The sequence below is a fragment of the Mustela erminea genome, chromosome 4, assembly GCF_009829155.1.
Source record: "Mustela erminea isolate mMusErm1 chromosome 4, mMusErm1.Pri, whole genome shotgun sequence".
Taxonomy (NCBI): Eukaryota; Metazoa; Chordata; class Mammalia; order Carnivora; family Mustelidae; genus Mustela; species Mustela erminea.
Genome location: NC_045617.1, coordinates 76,344,394 through 76,362,585, shown reverse-complemented (window position 1 = coordinate 76,362,585; position 18,192 = coordinate 76,344,394). Strand labels below are relative to the sequence as shown.

The 18,192-nt window shown below is 37.3% G+C and overlaps 1 protein-coding gene and 1 pseudogene across 4 annotated transcripts in view; one reads left to right on the top strand and one right to left on the bottom strand.

The window, feature by feature from the left end:
• NKAIN2 (sodium/potassium transporting ATPase interacting 2) overlaps nt 1-18,192 on the top strand; it is a 998,970-nt gene that overhangs the window by 455,861 nt on the left and 524,917 nt on the right. The window lies entirely within an intron of this gene.
• On the bottom strand, nt 12,871-16,608 carry LOC116587886 (annotated as a pseudogene).

Sequence of the window (18,192 nt, the reverse complement as noted above, 5' to 3'; positions counted from 1 at the left end):
TTCATTTCAACTCTTGATTGGCCTTTAGCAGTCAGAGTAAGTGAGGCTGTCATTCTATCTCCCATCCTTATGAAATTGAATTTTATGAAAGAGACGTAACCTAGGGTTTGAGAGGTTTGATTGACATCTTCCATATGGCTGCCTTGCTGTAGTCAAAGAAATAGTGCTCTGAAACCTCTGCTGGTGCCTTCGATTGAGGAGAAGAGATGGGAGGAGGAGGCAGGGAAGACACCAGAGTAGGACATTACGATACCCACCTCTGTTCCCTGAGATAGTATGCATGTGTCCCCCTCCAATCCTGTTAAATACCCAGCAATTGCTTAATGAGGAGCACCAATGATAGTAACGACATTATTAATTCACGGCCTCAAATGGGGGAAGGCAGGAGTATTGGAGTAACATTTTACCTCGTTTTGAATTCACAAAATAAAAATATACAAAGATAATAAGTATTTATTAAGACCTAAACTGAAATCTGGCTAGACTTTGCTTCTCTGATAATGATATATGAGGCATGTATTTGGATTCTTTATCAGTTTTATAGAAAAAATATATATATATCTGCATTTTTACCTAGTTGACAAATTTGAAATTCTCCAGCTGGCAGCTTTAATATGTTTAATATGATTGTGCTGTTAAAAAATAGCAATAGAGTTTTCTCTAGAGAAAGTCATTTGCTATGAGAAAGCAATACCATATGATACATGAAAATAAGAACACTGCAAGCTATTTTTGTTATTTGGCTTTTACTGAGCTCTCCATGAATTTAAAAAAAAAAAAAAAAAGTCTATGCTGTGCAAACAGGTGATACTGTTGATGAACTTAGTAACTTATTTTGCCCAGTTCCTAAAGTCTTTTGTTAAAATATAGCCAACCTCTCTCTCATCTGTTTTTCTGCATATTGGTAATATTAGCTACATAGTGTTTTTTTGTGTACACCTGCTAAGCCAGCAGTAGGAGATCTGGAAATGGATCAGGAACCAGATACATGTATCCATAGCAGGGTGTCATTTGAACAGCTACACCTGTGCCCTCTTGAGAGTTTTGAGAATTTCTGCCCTAAGAACCATTTCAGATATTAGATATCTTATCGTATAATACTAATTCTGCCAGCAACATGAAAATTGATTCATCTCATCACCAGTTCCCAATCCCACACCTCACTGATGCCTCAGACAGTGCTTTGCATCACCCAGCACTTACAACTCACTATCAGTGCTGGTAGAATACAAGATTCAGAAGTCCATGGCTGTGGTCTTCTGTACTGTGAGCATTTCTCCCTGTGTTATGAATATTTATCCCATTCGTGTATCAGCCTCGGCTTGGGTAAGTTAAGAGTTTGTTGTGCAGATACTGGAAATTTCAAGGTCAAATTGTTGCTTTAAACTTTCTAATTCATACCTGTCATGTGCTTTGTGTGAGCCCTGAAAACTACCTATAACAGCTGTCATTTTGAGGTGTTCTGATTCTTCTGAGAGGTTAGAGTTCCTTTGAGTACAATTATTATAGACTCTGTGGAAAAACCAAAACAGCAGTCCATCTACCAAGAGGACCTGGGCTATGATCTTTTTAGTTCATTTCATAAGAGTACAGGGAAACCTAAACTCCACAAAAATGTCATTTTGTTGTAACTTTGCAGGATTACTAGTCTACTGACTACATCGGTGGTATAAACTTTCAGCTTGTTTTATTTTCAAAAATGTTCTGCCCTAACTATAAATTTGTCTATACAGGGAATTGTACAATTTGTAGAAATAGACTAATGGTAATAATAATGGTTATTTTACAAGATGATTATAGTTATGTGAGTTTATAAGCCATAGTGCTATATATAAAAAGTTATTCCTGTATGTTTTTATCTTTTATCTTGGACAGAGAACCTCATATGTTACTTGCTTACCAAATTAGGGAAGTATTTGGTAATAAAGTAGAAATGATGCCTTAAAATTTTTGAAAACAATGACATAAGGTTCTACTATGTTATGGTTCTAGTATGTTCTAGTGTGCTATAAATACTCTGTGGTTGAAAACATGGACATTGAAGTTAGAATGACCAGCTCTATAATCATGATCTTGGTCATGGTATCAATTTCCTCATCTATACAATAAAAGTAATGGTAGATAATCATTGTTGAATGCATGATTTAAAAGTAAGCCTTATATAAAGTAGCATATTAAATTCCCTATCATAATGCTTGAGATATAATAAATAACTCAGTTTTTAATAACTGTTGCATCAGAGGAGTGCCTGGGTGGCTCAGTCAGTTAAGCATCTGCCTTCATCTCAGGTCGTGATCACAGTGTTCCTGAATTGAGTCCCATGTCAGGCTCCCTGCTCAGTGAGGAATCTGCTTCTCCTTCTCCCTCTGTCTCTCCACCTGACTCATACTCTCTCCCTCTTCACCCCTCCTTGTCAAATAAATAAATAAAATCTTTTAAAAAATAATTATAGTAACAGAGTCTATACTCACTATTCTATCAGAAGGCTGAGATTTGTGTTATAAGGAGATTTTAAGTTAAAAAATGTTAAATCCCTACTATAAAATATCAAATAATAGGTAGTGATTTCATACACGCACACACACACACACACACACACACACAGAGAGAGAGAGAGAGAGAGAGTTTGGCATATGAACATATAGATGAGGCAATTATATGACTGGGTAAATTCAATTCAACAACAGACAATACGATTTGTGCTCTACTGTCGATTTATTTTGCTACTTTTTTGGATAATATGTTTTAAAAATCTAGTATAAAATGCTAGTCATCAACTTGTCTTTTGATAGCATGAATGTTAACTATGAAATGGTTATAAATTACTTTGCAGAATGAACAGCTGTGGGAAATAATAAATGATTCTGTTATCACAACAACTAGAATATTAGCTGGCATATGCAGAATTACATATAAATGGCATTATTACAGAAAATGGTAGGAAAAGTCCTAAAATATACTTTTAGACTCTGACATGGGTCAATTAAATAGCCCTATTAATTTAATCTCAGAAATATGTGATTGACTGTATTTCAATAAAAATCTGTTATGAAATACCATGGACTGTTTCAGTAATGAGGCTTATAAGAAAATGCATTTTTATAAGAAACATAAATACTTGTTTTTATTTAGTTTCTTTGAGTTTATACCAAATCTTTCACATTATTTTTTGAAGATCTTGACTGAACTTAACTGAATGGAGACACAGTTTTTTAAGTAGCTGGGGAGAGAAAGAAAAACATGAAAGAAATTGTGATATTTGAAACCTGTTCTTTTACATACATGGATTAGATACATGGGGTGTTGAACCAGGCAGGAAAGCATTCATTGAGGAAGACTTCACCACCCACCACCAGATAATCGAGGCTATCCATGTCTACATGTTACTATTTGCATTTGTGACCAATAAAATAAATACTTGATCATCTCCAAAATATTCAGGCAAGACCATTAATCTAGAGTATTTATACTAAAATACTAGTCTCTAAATTGGTAATGTGTTTTTAAGATATTAATTAGTTAGCGATCTTCAGATGCAACTTAGGCATTGTGGTAAATATATGCATTATTACTTTGAAGACACTATGAAGATACATTTATATCTTCATACTAATTGTAGAACTATGTACTATAGTATCCCCATTTTAGAAATGAAAACACTGAGATTCACAGACATCAGGTGACTTCCTGTAGTCACATAATGAGTTAAAATATAAACATGATTTTCTGATCTAAGACCTGAGTTCTGAACCACTATGACATGTTGACTTCTTTTCCTATTGTAGCCATTAGGGCCAGATCTCCTTTTGGGGGTTTTTTTTGGTAATTTGTTGTTGTGGCTGATTCCTTTGTTTTGAATTTAAAGAAAAATAATTGTGTGGGAGGAGACAGAAAATCCTTGATTTAGTTGAAATAAGGTAAGTTATTATCTGTGACCCAACACCTTACCAAACACCTTACAGTTTTATTTTGTTCCATTAGTGAATAAGCACCCCAACACAAACACACAAACACACATGCACACATACACTTGAAAACTGCAATTACTCAAGAGTTATTAAAAATTTTCAAGTAAAGCTCTGTGCTCGGCTCTGTCCATGTATGATTATTATAGAGCCTACTTCAGGTATATTCTCTTCATTTCAAATTTGAATCAGATCTCTCGGTGAGATGAAAGATGTGTGTCTAGTATATCTCCTGCAGATAATGTTTAAAAGCTGGCATATATGTTCTCTCTTGTCCAATATGAACAACATAGAGAATCTTAAGCTGCGAGCATCATTGATCATATTCAGACAGAGTTTTACTTTGTGATACTCTGGCATTTTCGACAATCTCACAAAGACCTCAGCACTTCAGCAATATCGTAAAGAGCCAGAAAGCCGCTCAAGTCTTTGCAGTTTTCCTGGGGATTGGCTTAAAAAGAAGAGAAGACAACATGGGGCACCTTTTATGATTCTGGAGCAGACACTCCAGATCATGTTCAAGATTACAATGCACCATCGGAGACTACAGGGGTCAGTAACCAGAATGTAGATGAGATCTAGTGTGACAAGACAAACTAAATAAATACATACATAAGAACTGGCAGCTTCACCAAAGTACACAAGACAACTAAAAAACAGAAGATGGAACAGGGAGTCAGGCACAGGAGAATCATGAATCCAAACCAAGATCTCAAAGCAGGGATAGAAAGAGCAGAGTCCTATATCGATAAAAGAGACAGTACCAGAACTGTTTTCTTATCTCTTTCAGTGTTGTTTTGAGTTCTCTGTGAGGCAAGAAACATAGAGTAGATATGGCTTGGAACAAGAAATTGACCATACTTAACTGGAATGTAGGAAAAATTCACAGCGATTTCTGTTGACAAAATTCTGATAAACAGATGGCTAAAAGAGGTTCTGTCTGGAATCTTATGTAAACTTTAATAGTCCTATGGATGAAATAAGAACTTTGGACCCATTCTGGGAACTGTTACACCCACTTCAGTCTTTGTCAAGATTTCCCCTGGTATTTACAACTTTTTATGCTGTAACAGAGTTAATTTTATTAGTTACCTTCTCCTGCAGATAACTACGGTGCAAATCCTTTCCTTATCTATTCTCAAAATTTCACAATTTGTATTTTATTAACTTCTTTAAATATATTTTATTTATTTATTTATTTATTTATTTGGGACAGATTTATTTGGGACAGATTGAGAAAGTATGTGTGCACGTGCCTGCACATATGTGCTGGGGAGGAGCAGAGGGAGCTCACAAGCAAACTGTTCTGAGCCCAATTCAGTTCTTGACCCCACAACTTGAAAACAAGAGTTGGATGACCAATGGACTGAGCCACCCAGGCACCCCAGTATTTTATTGACATTTGACAAGCTTTGCCATTTCTCTGAAGTTCACTTGGATAATGCAGAGGGATTTTAATCATATTTATTAACATATAATATATTATTTGTCCCAGAGATACAAGTCTGTGAATCATCGGGCTTACACATTTATCACTCACCACAGCAAATACCCCCACCCAATATCCATAACTCAACCACTCTCTTCCTATCCTCCTTCCCCCAGCAGCCCTCGGTTTGTTTTGTGAGATTAAGAGTCTCTTATGGTTTGTCTCCCTCCTGATCCTATCTTGATTCATTTTTTTTCCCCTTCCCTATCCCTCAAAACTGCCCATGCTGCCTCTCAAACTCCTCATATCAGAGAGACCATATGATAATTTTCTTTCTTTGATTAACTTATTTCACTCAGAATAATACCTCCTAGTTCCATCCCTGTCATTGCAAATGGTAAGATTTCATTTCTTTTAATGGCTGAATAGTATTCCATTGTATATATAAAGCTGCATCTTCTTTATCCATTAATCTGTTGATGGACATCTAGGTTCTTTCTGTAGTTTGACTATTATGGACATTGCTGCTATAAACATTTGGGTGCATGTGCCTCTTTGAATCACTACATTTGTATCTTTGAGTAAATACCCAGTAGTGCGAATGCTGGGTCAGAGGGTACTCTATTTTCAACTTTTTGAAGAACATCCATGCTCTTTTCCAGAGGGACTGCACCACCTTGCATTCCCACCAACAGTGTAGGAGGGTTCCCCTTTCTTCACATCCTCACCAACATCTGTCGTTTCCTGACATCAGCCATTCTGACTGGTGTGAGGCGGTATCTCATTGCGGTCTTGATTTGTATTTCCCTGATGCTGAGTGATGTGGAATAATTTTTCATTTCTCTGGTGACCATCTGGATGTCTTCTTTGCAGAAATGTCTGTTCATGCCTTCTGCCCATTTCTTGATTGGGTGATTTGTTCTTTGGGTGTTGAGTTTGATAAGTTCTTTATAGATTTTGGATACTAGTCCTTTATCTGATATATCATTTGTGAATATCTTCTCCCATTCTGTTAGTTGTCTTTTGATTTGTTGATTATTTCCTTTGCTGTGCAAAAGCATTTGATCTTGATGAAGTCCCAATAGTTCATTTTTGCCCTTGCTTCCCTTGCCTTTGGTGATGTTTCTAGGAAACATCATTTCTGTGGCTGAGGTCGAAGAGGTTGCAGCCTATGTTCTCCTCGGGATTTTGATGGATTCCTGTTTCACAATGAGGACTTTCATCCATTTTGGGTCTATTTTTGTGTGTGGTGTGAGGAAATGATCCAGTTTCATTCTTCTATCCAATTTTCCCAACACAATTTGTTGAAGAGACTGTCTTTTTTCCATTGGACATCCTTTCCTGCTTTGTCGAAGATTAGTTGACCATAGAGTTGAGGGTCCATTTCTGGGCTCTCTATTCTGTTCCATTGATCTATGTGTCTGTTTTTGTGCCAGTACCATACTGTCTTGATGATGACAGGTTCGTAATAGATCTTGAAGTCTGAAATTGTGATGCCACCAACTCTGGCTTTCTTTTTCAACATTCCTCTGGCTAGTCAGAGTCTTTTCTGGTTCCATATTAATTTTAGGATTATCTGTTCCATTTCTTTTTGGAAAAAAAAAAGGATGATATTTTGATAGCGATTGCATTAAATGTGTAGATTGCTTTAGGTAGCATGCACATTTTCACAATATTTGTTCTTCTAGTCCATGAGCATGGAACATTTTTCCATTTCTTTGTGTCTTCCTCGGTTTCTTTCATGAGTACTTTATAGTTTTCTGAGTACAGATTCTTTGCCTCTTTGGTTAGGTTTATTCCTAGTATCTTATGGTTTGGGGTGCACTTATAAGTGGGATTGACTTCTTAATTTCTCTTTCTTCTGTCTTGCTGTTGGTGTATAGAAATGCAACTGATTTCTGTGCATTGAGTTTATATCCTGACACTTTATTGGATTCCTATATGAGTTCTAGCCATTTTGGAGTGGAGTCTTTTGTGTTTTCCACATAAAGTATCCTATCATCTGCAAAGAGTGAGAGTTTGACTTCTTCTTTGCTGATTCAGATGCATTTTATTTCTTTTTGTTGTCTGATTGCTGAGGCTAGGACTTCACATACTATGTTGAATGGCAGTGGGGATAGTGGACATCCCTGCTGTGTTCCTGACCTTAGAGGAAAAGCTCTCCATTTTTCCCCTTTGACAATGATATTTGCTGTGTGTTTTTCATAGATGGCTTTGATGATATTGAGGTATGTACCCTCTGTGCCTCCACTGTGAAGAGTTTTGATCAAGAAAGGATACTGTACTTTATCAAATGCTTTTTCAGCATCTATTGAGAGAATCATATGGTTCTTGTTCTTTCTTTTATTCATGTATTGTATCAGATTGATTGATTTATATATATTGAACCAATCTTGCAGCCCAGGAATAAATCCCACTTGGTCATGGTGAATAATCCTTTAAATGTACTGTTAGATCCTCCTGGCTAGTATTTTGGTGAGAATTTTTGCATCCATGTTTATCAAGGATATTGGTCTGTAATTCTCTTTTGATGCGGTCTTTGGTTTTGGGAGCAAGGTAATGCTGGCCTCATAAAATGAGCTTGGAAGTTTTCCTTGCATTTCTGTTTTTTGGAACAGCTTCAGGATAATAGGTATTAATTCTTCTTTAAAGGTTTGGTAGAATTCCCTGAGGCCACCTGACCCTAGGCTCTTGTTTGTTGGGAGATTTTTGATGACTGCTTCAATCTCCTTACTGATTAAGGGTCTGTTCAGGTTTTCTATTTCTTCCTGGTTCAGTTTTTGTAGTTTTTATATATCTAGAAATGTATCCATTTCTTCCAGATTGTCAAATTTGCTGGTGTATAGTTGCTTATCATATGTTCTTATAAATGCTTGTATTTCTTTGTTGTTAGTTGTGATCTCTACTCTTTCATTCATGATTTCATTTATTTGGGTCCTTTCTCTTTTCTTTTAGATAAGTCTGGACAGGGGTTTATCAATCATTAATTCCTTCAAAGAACCAGCTCCTAGTTTCATTGATTTGGTCTACTTTTTTTTTGGTTTCTATTTTATTGATTTCTGCTCTGATCCTTATGATTTCTCTTCTCCTGCCAGGTTTAAGCTTTCTTTGCTGTTCTTTCTCCAGTTTGTTTAGGTGTAGGGTTAGGTTGTGTACTTGAGACCTTTCTTGTTTCTTGAGAGAGGCTTGTATCGCTATATATTTTCCTTTCAAGATTGCCTTTGCTGTGTCCCAAAGATTTTGATCAGGTGTGTTTTCATTTTCATTTGTTTCCATGAATTTTTAAAATTCTTCTTTAATTTTCTGGTTGATCCATTCATTCTTTAGTAGGATGCTCTTTAGCCTCCATGTATTTGAGTTCTTTCAAACTTTCCTCTTGGGATTGAGTTCTAGCTTTAGAGGATTGTGGTTTGAAAATATGCTGGGAATGGTCCCAATCTTTTGGTACTAGTTGAAACCTGATTTGTGACCCAGGATGTGATCTCTTCTGGAGAATGTTCCATGTGCACCAGAGAAGAGTGTGTGTTTTATTGCTTTGGTATGGAATGTTCTGAATATATCTGTGATGTCCATCTGGTCCAGGGTGGACCTTTATTTCCTTGTTGATCATTTACTTGGTTGATCTGTCTGTTTCAGTGAGGGGGGTGTTTAAAGTCCCCTACTATTATTGTACTATTGTCAATGTGTTTCTTTGATTTTGTTATTAATTGATTTATATAGTTTCCTGCTCCCATGTTAGGGTCATATATATATATATAAAATTGTTAGATCTTCTGTTGGACAGATCCTTAAACTATGATATAGTGCCCTTCCTCATCTCTTATAGCCTTTGACTTAAAATCTAATTTATTTGATATAAGGATTGACACTCCAGCTTTCTTTTGATGTCCATTAGCATGGTAAATTGTTTTCCACCCCTCACTTTAAATCTGGAGGTGTCTGTAGGTCTAAAATTAGTTTCTTATAGATAGCATATTGATCGGTCTTGTTTTTTTTAATCCGTTCTGATACCCTGTTTCTTTTGATTGGGACATTTAGCCCATTTACATTCAGGGTAACTATTGAAAGATATGAATTTAGTAATATTGCATGGCCTGTAAGGTGACTGTATATTGTCTCTGCTCCTTTCTGGTCTGTTACTTTTAGGCTCTCTTTTTTGCTTAGAGGACCCCTTTCAGTGTTTTCTGTAGGGCTGCTTTTGTGTTGGCAAATTCTTTTAGTTTTTGTTTGTCCTGGAAGCTTTTTACCTCTTCTTCTATTTTCAATGAAAGCCTAGCTGGATATAGTATTCTTGTCTGCATATTTTTTTCATTTAGTGCTTTGAATATATCATGCCAGTTCTTTCTGGCCTGCCATGTCCCTGTGGATAAGTCTACTCCCAATATCGTATTTCTACTATTGTATGTTACAGATTTCTTGTCCTGAGCTGATTGTAGGATTTTCTCTTTGCCACTAAGACTTGTACATTTTACTATTAGATGACAGGGTTTTGACCTATTTTTATTGATTTTGAGGGGGTTCTCTGTGCCTCCTGGATTTTGATCCTTGTTCTCTTCACCAAATTAGGGATATTCTCTGCTATAATTTGTGCCAATATACCTTCTGCCCCCCTCTTTTTTCTTCTTCTGGAATCCCAATTATTCTAATATTGTTTGTCTCATGGTATCACTTATCTCTCAAATTCTCCCCTTGTCGTCCAGTAGTTGTTTGTCACTTTTGCCCAGCTTCTTTATTCTCCTTCATTTGATCTTCTATATCACTAATTCTCTGTTCACCTCATTTTTTATTGCACCTCATTAATAGCTTTTTTGATTTCAGCTTGGTTAGATTTTAGTTCTTTTTTTTTTCCTCCAGAAGGGGATTTTATTTCTCCAGAAATGCCCTTTTTGAGCCAACAAGCTTCTTGATAATCATCATTCTGAACTCTAGTTCTGATATATTAGCAATACCCATATTGATTAGGTCCCTGGGTCCCTGGCCATTGGTACTGCCTCTTGTTCGTATATTTTTTTGTGTGTGATTGGTTTTTCTGCCTTGTCATTTTATCTAGATAAGAGTATATGAATGAGCTGGGGGCACCTGGGTGGTTCAATGGGTTAAGTCTCTGCCTTCAGCTCAGGTCATGATCTCAGGGTCCCACATTGGACTCTCTTCTCAGAAGGGAGCCTGCTTCCCCCTCTCTCTCTGCCTGCCTCTCTGCCTACTTGTGATCTCTCTCTGTCAAATAAATAAATAAAATCTTAAAAAAAAAAGAATATATGAATTAGAGAATAAAATACTAAAAGGGTGGCAAAGTCCCCAGGAAAATATATGCTAACCAAATCAGAGGAGATCCAACTCCAGAGGTGGGGGGGGGAGAAAAGGGGGAAAAAAATACATATACACACACACATCTATTAGACTAGCGATTAGAACTGAGGCACACATTTGATTTTGAGTGTACTCTGGTCTCTTAGGAGAAACTACCTCCCAAAATTTTAAAGAAAGAAAAACATATACATACAAAAATAAGGGTAATCACAATGAAGGGATGGAATGTGATTGTAAAGACGAAAATTTAAAAAGATTCTAAGAAAAGAATTGATAAGGTAAGTTGGTTGGAAAAAGAAGAAAATAAAAGAGGAGAGAATATTATCAGGCTGGAGACTAGAACAAAGCCATGTGCTAGATTTGGGGTATATTTTGGTCTATCAAAAGAAAGTGTATCCCAAAATTTTAATGAAAAAATCCCATATGTATACAAAAAATAATGTTAAGTACAAAAAAGGAATAAAATATGACTATACCAATGAAAATTTTTAAATATTTTTAAAAGGTATTTTAAGATAAAATAGTTAAAAAGTGTTAAAATAGAAAAGAGGAAACATTTAAAAAAAGAATAAGAAAAAATGAAATTTAAAAAAAATTAACTTTGTAAGACTAAAGGATCATGTGGAAAAAGCTATGAATACTATGTATTTCTTTCCCCTAGCTCTGGAGTTCCAAAGTTCTCCTTGATTGGTGAACTTGGTCTTGGCTCCTTGTTATTGCTGATTTTCTGGGGTAGGGGCCTGTTGCAGTGATTCTCAAGTGTATTTTCCCGATGTGGAATTGCACCACCCTTGCCACGGGGAAGGCTAAGTAATCTGCTCTGGCTTGCTCTCAGGAACTTTTGTTACCTGAATGCTTTACATAAAGCTCTGGAGGATGGGAATGAAAATAGTGGTCTCCCAATCTCCGGCCCTGTTGTAGCTGATAGCTCGGGTCCCCACTCCCCAGCGTGCCCTCAGAGAAAAGCAGTCAATCCCTCCTGTCTCCCTGGTTTCTGGCCACACTCCATGCTCACCCAGCCTGTGACTGAGCATTTTTATCTCTGGCACACAGCCCCATTTGGAGTCTCCAAACCCAGGAGATTCCTGCAGTGTGCTCCTGCACCATTCCTCCTGGAGGAGGAAGGAGGGGGGTGTCTCTCTGGATCTACCATGTGTGGGGTCCCTACTCAAAGAGCAGTGGCCCGACTCTGCATTGGATCATGGTTTAAGGTAACCCTGAACTGAGAGCTCACTCTTCGGCTCTGTCTTTGCAGCTGGCTTCCCTGCTCCAATATCTGGCAGCTGTGCTACACTCAGACACCCCTGGCCTTTCTGTGACCCCACAGGTCCTGAGACCACACTGTCCCTGTGAGGGATGCTCCACCGCTTGCTGGGAGCTGTCCCCTCCCCCTGGGGTCTATCTTCCCTTCACTTCAGATTCACTTCTCCACACATCCTACCTTCCAGAATGTGGTTAATTTTCTATTTCTAGAATTGTTGCTATTTTCTCTTCTATCTCCTGTTGAGTTTGTAGGTGTTTGGAATGGTTTGATAACTATCTAGCTGAACCCCTGGGACCTAATAATATTTCAATCTGCTACTCCTCCACCATCTTGCTTCCTCTCCAAAGGGACTATTTTTTTTAAACATTTAGTTTTATTGTAACAAAGTAGCTTGTACGCGTCTAACATTTAAAACCAAGCATCATCTTTCTTATCCAGTCAAACAAAAAGAAAATTTAAAAATAAACAGGAACAAAATTACAATAGAGAATGTCAATTCCAAATAAGATCCCACAGGTTCTGCTGATTTGTCCTTTGAGTGGCAGGGCTCAAGTCATCATTAGGAGAGAGTTTTATTTTAAAAATGTCATCTTAAACTGAAAGGATGCCAGTTATGCATCACAATTAAACATGCCAAATGAGAAGCCATGTTGGCAAAATGCTTACTTAACCAACCCAAATATCTCAAACCCACCCTTTGCTGACCTTCTATAACCCCATTTTTTAAAGTTTTTTTTTTTCCTTTTTTTAAAACAAGAGAAAGTAGACAGGTACATGTTGGCAAATTCTAATTGTCCATATTCACATAGAGATACAGTGTATTCTCTGTGCCTGATATACAGAGAAATGAGGAAAAAAGCTAGAATTCTATGCACTACTACACTGGGGCCTAGCATCCTCCAGCTTCCAGGAGAGCTAAGGGAGCAGAAGGTTTTTCTTTTTTCCCACAGAGCATGGTGGTGTTGATTCCATAAAGTTTTTGTTTTTGTTGAGACAGAAAGGGACCAAAATGAAACAAAAAGGGGTAAAGATTCTTTTCCCACTGTATTCTGCTCAAGGTATTTCCCCCCAAAATAAGCGGAGAACCATGGTATAAAGGGAGAGAAAAAGGAGACTTCAAAAAACAGGGCGAATGAGCACTAGAGAAGAAAAGAAAAAGAAAAAGAAAAACAAAAACAAAAAAACAAAAACGAGGGCAACTTGCTCCCAGGGACTGAAGAAAATTTAAAAAGGAAGTTTGGGATCCATCAGTGTTCTGTTAGTCATCTTCTCCTTCATCCTCCTCTCCTTCCTCCCCCTCATCATCGTCTTCATCTTCTTTGCCTTCCTCCTCATCTCCTTCTTCATCTGTATCTTCCAGTTTTTCCTCTTCTTCATCATCATCATCATCATCATCTTCTCCTTCCCCTTCTTCGTCATGCATATCGGGAACCAAGTAGTACTCTAATGGATTTGACCAAATATCATCTTTGATGACCTCTCCTAACCCATCTGTGCCTGCATCAGAATGGTCAGTCAACCAGGTGAAGAAGCTCTTTGGTTCCTCATGCTGTCTCTTCCCACTGGCTTTATTCTGTGTTTGACTTGAACGTTTCGTCAAATCCTTTCCAGATTTCCATTTGATTTCAGTGGACTTTGGAGATGGATCACCACTCTCATTCAGATGAAATTCTTTGAAGAGAACTTTATTTTCGAAGTAAGCATTTTCATCAAAGTAAAAATCTATTTTGTAGAGGAGCCTGGGTGGCTCAGTGGGTTAAAGCCTCTGCGTTTGGCTTGGGTCATGATCCCGGGGTCCTGGGATCGAGCCCCGCGTCGGGTTCTCTGCTCCGCAGGGAGCCTGCTTCCTCCCCCTCTCTCTCTCTGTGTGTCAAATAAATAAAATCTTTAAAAAAAAAATCTATTTTGTAACCTGATTTAATATCGTCAAATTCTGTCACTTCAACTTTTGTCAAATAATGCAGCACCTCTTCATCCTCCTCCCCAAGCAGTACAGACACTTGTGGATGGTTGACAAATGTTGTTACCCCAAAATTGGGGATTTTGGCAATCAATTCCAATCTCTTCTGAAAAAATGGTTGGCGGAGTTTGTTGTATTTCTGTTCTACTTTCAAAATCTCCTCACTGGCTTGTTCATTAAGTCTGTCTATTTTATTTTGTATTTCATCAATATGTTCAATTGCCTCTTGCTGTTCTTTTTCTCCCTTACGCAAGTACTGAGATTTTGACGTCTACCTTGGCTTGGGGGCAGGAGGCAGTCTCGATTTCTTTCTTTGAGGCGGGAGCAGAGACTGGCGTTTGGGGGCCACACTGCAAGGAAACTCCACAAAGCCAGGAGAGGGGCATGTCTGGAAGCTCTGATTGCTCTGCAAAGGGACTTTTAATTGGAGAGCTTTGCTTGCCTAGCATCCCAGTCTGAGGCTATCTTTTCTCTCTCCAGGGACCTGAGTGTGGAGATAGTCTGAAAGTGTGGGTTCCTCATGGAGAGTGAGGACAGTGAAATCGGAAAGGCTACAGGAAGAACAGATGTGTCCACAGAAAAATTTAATTTCAATCTATAATTTAGCAGTAGAAATAATTTGGCTTTTGCTAACCTCTAATGACACACTTAAATTTCTTTTTAAATCAAGGAACCCATATTCTACCACGACGGTATAAAAAAGCCAATTTTTTTCTCAAATTCTGTATATAATATGTTTTATTGCTTATCAATTGCAATAACTTACAAGTTATATTTTAGGGACATAAAATTATAGAAATATTTTGGAGAAAATTTATTAAGAAATCTTAGCAGTTATTAGCAGAATGCAGGGTCTCAAGGAAACCAATTCTGAGTCCCACCCGTTGAAAACAACTAGCTATAAACGTCCCATTATGACTTTTTAAAAATACATTTTAAAGTGTTTGTGCACATGTAATTGCCTTGTTAATAAAGTTAAATGGCGATAGCTACCTAGGAAATATGAGTGACTCTCAATTTGCAATACAAACAGTTGAAGCACACTCGTTTCAGACTGAATACTCTCCTAATAAGGGGTCAAACTTACTTAGCAAATTATTTACTTAATTGGGTCGAGTTTTCTCAGCAGTACATGAGGAGTGTTGAGTGAGTCTCTTCTAGTTTGAAAAGTCAATAAATACATTAATCCTAAAGGTATTTCACAGATGCTTTTTTTGAATATTTGTTGTCATTGTTAGTGAGATGAATTCTACTTAATGTACTTATAAGAAAGGTTTTTGGAAAAAAAAAAAAAAAAGAAAGGTTTTTGAAAACCTTTTCCAGTTTATGAAAACTTTTGCAGTTGAACAGTGATTACTAAAATTCCTGTTTACTAAAGTGCAAAAGAGGAATCATTTTCATGTTTAAACAGTTTATATGTGTATATCAAAGAGAATTAATAACACTTTTTTATAATATTTGCGATTTTGCTATCAGAATTTTCAGCATGTTCAGCATTTTCCCTTCTGGGGATTTAGCCTATGGATGTACCAATACACATGTACAAGGTTTTTTAATGCACTCAAGTGTGTTACAACCAAAAATTGACAACCAAATGAATATCTGTTAGAATACTTAAATGAGGATATAATGAGGTAGATCTCTACACATAGGTTGTAGTTATGTAGGGAAACATCCACAAACACAAAGTGCAAGGTAAAAAGCCACATGTACATTGCAATCCTATTTATGTAAATAAAATTGTGTGAAAAAATTTCACACACATATAGATGACAGATAAAGGCCTACGAGCTGGCAAGCACATACAATATTTTCCTGAAAAGCTAAATACTTAACAATGCTTCCACAAATTGACACAGGTTACTTTCGGAGAAAGGGAATAGGACTGATGGTTTCTTCAAAGTTTGTTAAGTGCTTACGTGAACATTGTACCTTGTGTTTTAAGGCTGTTGCAACCTCTTTAACAGAGATAGAGGAAAAGAGAGAAAGATAATTAAGTTCTGGGTCAGTTAATCCATACAAGACTTCCAAATAAAATTTTATTTAACCCAAACTGAAACTGTGGTAAAAATAATACTAAATTTCAAGTAGGGATTTTTCCCAGGAAGAAAAGGATAATTGAACATGGCAAAAACTATCAATATAAACAATTACACTAAGGATAGAAGAGAATGAAGTGATTATCTCCATAGATGCAGAAATAATAAATAGTAAAGATTAGCCTCTATATTAACAAACAGAAACGTCATAAATAATAATCTTGTAAAAGAATAGAATTCCTTGTGGAAAGCACCAAGTTATGCATTAATGATAGACTACTATCTAGAACCCGAGCACAAAGATTTAAATTTATATAGAGCTAAACAGACAAGCATGAAAGAGACTTATTCCATAAGACCTTTCCCGTGAAAAAGACACATAGAAACAGCAATACACACAATCTCCAACTTGGGAAAGTTTGACTTATGATATTTTTACTTCACAGTGGTGTGAAAGCAATATGTATTCACTAGAAAATTACTTCAAATTGTGAGTTTGGTTCTTCCCCCAGACTAGTGACATACAGTGCGAGCCTCTGTAATTATACTGGGCAAGAGGCAGGGTGCCACAGCTCCTAAGTAATTACAGGGTCACAGGGGTAAACAATCAGTACCCTTACATTCTGTACCCATACAGCCATTTTGTTTTTAACAGTGCATACAGTATTCAATAGATTACATGAAATATCCAACACTTTATTGTAAAATAGCTTTGTGTAAGATGGTGGTGTTTCCCTGCTGTTCACTAATGTAAGTGTTCGGAGCACATTCAAGCTACAAGGAAGACCTCAGGGTGTCTGAGACTCAGGATGTCTAAGACATGAAGTGTATTAAGTGCCTTTTTGACTTATGATCTTTCCAACCCTAGATGGGTTTATCAGGACATAACCCCATTGTAAGTCAAGGAAGATCTGTATATGTTTCTCAAGGCCATATACATATATTTGTATGACACGTATGGAAAAGACATAAAGCACAATAGGAGAAAGGAGGCCCAACAGGAGAAAGGAGATTAAAGGCTGTTGCGGCCGGCGTGACAAAGCGACCAGGAAACGTGAGGGTAAGAGGATGGTGAAAAGAAATGAAGAGACAAAGAGATGGGGGCAGGAGGGACACTGAGGAGGATGTCCAACTGTGCCGATTTTATCCCACATCTTACAAGCATTTATAAGGCAGACCACAATAGGAGTAATACATCAGTATCTAGTCAGATGACCGCATTCCTGTAACAAGTTTACATTAACTACAAGCAAACCTCCTGATGCCAGGTAGTCACGGTTAATGCCATTAGCAAGACAATCAACCAGGGAGTGGGTTATGGGAGATACAGAACAACAAGGACCAACTAAGAATTCATGACCCTGACCACATTATTCCCTTCTGTAGGGAGAGCGTGTGGGAAGTCATGTAGGCGAGCGCACAACACATAGCACAGACCCTTTCTCAGTGTTACTCAACTTTCCCGTCCTTAACCCCTTGTCAAGGTGTCCGGACTTTAAAGGAGCCACAAGTCAGGGCCTGGTTTGGTCCTCGACTCCATCCGTGCCGTGGCCTCCAACAAAAGGCAGAACATGGGTTGAAGGAGGCAAATAAGGAAATAAAATAAAACCAAAAAGGAGCTTTGCCTTGACAAGTATGATTAAAGAAATTCTCTACATTATTTCACAGTAAATAATAAGGTAAAAACATAGCATGTACCCTGTAACCAGCATAGGCCTCTAGCATAAACTGCAAAAGCTTATTGGTTCTGGACTGGGTTTGGTTTGGACTTTGGTTTTGGACAAGTCTGCAACATAGGGACACAGCTAAGGGACCGTTCACAGAGCCCTGTGTTTGGGGGTTTTGTTTGTGTTTGTTTGTTTAGCATTTATCACTTCTAAGACATCCAGAGAATCACTTAGCCACACTCTATGTTAGATTTCTTAATCTGAAAAATAAGACAATATTGACCTCTCTGGGGTTTGTGCAGAATCAGTGAGGTAATACATGACTGGGGATAACCAGAATGCTCATCACATACTGAGTGTTTTAACTAATATTTCTTCTTTTGCCTCCATGCCCATCACCCTTTCAGTAATTCCACAGTTAATATCCTTTCAGTTAGAAAAGACTGCAACTACTTCCATATTTGTCATTCCTGGTATACTCTCTGAATTTTTAGAAAAATCTTCCCTTCTTCAACCCCAGCTCTAAATTACAGAACCTGTGATAAAGCTACTTATGAT